This window comes from Sinocyclocheilus anshuiensis, unplaced genomic scaffold (assembly GCF_001515605.1).
Source record: "Sinocyclocheilus anshuiensis isolate Anshui unplaced genomic scaffold, SAMN03320099.WGS_v1.1 scaffold121, whole genome shotgun sequence".
NCBI lineage: Eukaryota > Metazoa > Chordata > Actinopteri > Cypriniformes > Cyprinidae > Sinocyclocheilus > Sinocyclocheilus anshuiensis.
This window is the reverse complement of record NW_015539856.1, coordinates 1,010,265-1,012,535: the sequence shown is the minus strand read 5'-3', so window position 1 is coordinate 1,012,535 and position 2,271 is coordinate 1,010,265.

The following is a 2,271-nucleotide window of genomic DNA, read 5'->3' as shown; positions in this document are numbered from 1 at the left end:
GATTGTTAATAAGATTGTGAAATGCGCATTGTGCATTCTGCACTCACATTAAAGGAATAGTTCACCCAAAAATGAAAATATGCTGAAAGTTTACTCACCCGCATGCCATCTGAGATTAGGATGAGTTTGTTTCTTCATCAGATTTGGAGTGCCTCGTTCTATTTACAACGTGCTGACACAAAGTTCATCGATGCTTTAACGATATATCGTGCAACCCTAATCCAAACAGCTGACAAAAACATCACAATAATCCACAAGTAATCCACAGCACTCCAGTCCATCAGTTAACATCTGGAGAAGACAAAAGCTGAAACTAATCCAGCATTAAGACATTTTTAACTAAAATACGAGTCCATGATCCATAATAACACTTCCTCCGGTGAAAAAGTCTGTGCTTGATCTGTGCAGATTTCTCTCCTGATTCAGACCAGACCACTTTGTCACTGGAGGAAGTGTTATTATGGATTATTATGGACTGTAATTTAGCTGGAAGCAACAGTTCTAGGCAGTAGTTAAAAAGTAACTCAGAAGTGAAATATTGTGATGTTTTTATCAGCTGTTTGGACTCTCATTCTGACGGCACCCATTCACTGCAGAGCATCCATTGCTGAGACACTGATGCAATGCTACATTTCTCCAAATCTGTTCAGATGAAGAAAAAATTTTAGGTGAACTACTCCTTTGAACATGCCATGAAAGCAAATGTATTAGTGTTTTAAAATGAAGCAACACATTGGCATTGCTAAAGAAGAGGGCTGTTCTGGTCTTGATGCTGGCTTCATAGAAACTGAAAATGTCCACCTACTTGACATCAGATATGAACGTCAATTTGCTGCATCTTTCTAATGTTAATAAATCCAGAATATTTACTTATAAGTGTACCTAAAGTTAGCAATAACCATATGATGGCTTTTCCTACACAATAAACAGGCCAATAGGAGTTATTCTCTATGCTTCTAATGACATGTGAATCTTGGTGAGGCTCATTATTTGCACTTGTGGGCTGCTCCTGTTTGCTTGCGGTGGCTGGAGAGAAGGCCTGGATAGGTGTGCTCCAGTACTGTAGCATTACCCCGGCAGACTGTGTGTTGGCACGGCCGAGGATACAGAGACAGATTGAGGCTGACACAGCAGACCTGCACTTGGCGAATGTCTGCTGCGTGGATCAGAGCGTGCCTCTGTCACACTCCACTCAGGACGCATGTCACACTTTTGCGCTCTTTTGGTGCTGTTAGACTTCAACTCCGGCTGCAGGATGGTAACAACAACTGTGGAAAATGTTTGGAAATCCTTCACAGTGTGATGCCATATTCTATATGTGACCCTGAACCAGTCATAAGGGTCAGTTTTTTTAAATTGAGATTTATGCATCATCTGAAAGCTGAATAAATAAGCTTCCATTGATGTATGGTTTGTTAGGATAGGACAATATTTGGCTGAGATACAACTATTTGAAAATCTGGAATCTGAGGGTGCAAAACAATCAAAATATTGAGAAAATCGCCTTTAAAGTTGTCCAAATGAAGTTCTTAGCAATGCATATTACTAATCAAAAATTAAGTTTTGATATATTTTGACCCATACAATGTATTTTTGGCTATTGCTACAAATATACCCCAGCGACTTAAGACTGCTTTTGTGCTCCAAGGACACGAATGTCATCTTGAGACTCAAGTGCAGCAGAAAGAAATGGAGACATGTATGATGCATAAAGGTTTTTTTCCCTATATCTGAACACAGTGTGCAATATATTCATATATGATTATAAAAGTGTCAGATCTGATTTGTTTGCCAAGGGTTATTACATTGTACGTTTCAATTTAACTTCAAAACATTTTGCAAACGTATTGCCTCAGAAAAATCTATTTATAGTTACTTAGTATATTCAAGTTTTCATAAACTGGCTTCTCGGTGAACTTGAATATATTAAGCAACCTGAACTAGATTTTTCTGAGGCAACAAGTTTGCAAGATTTTTTTACGTAACGTTAACAAATTGAAATTTACAGTTAAGGGATTAGGGATATTTTTTTTCCATAGATATTTCTGTAAAATACCTTGAATTGCTTTGAATTGTAGGTTTCTATTCATGTTAATGTCTATATTTTCAATAGCAATGCTTATATTCTTAAAAACAAAGAAAAAACAACAATACTGTAAAATAAATAAAAGAAAAATAAAAGAAAAACTTGAATGTGCAGTTTTGTTTAAATGTTTAAGTTTACACACACACACACACACACTCACACACACACACACTCACACACACACA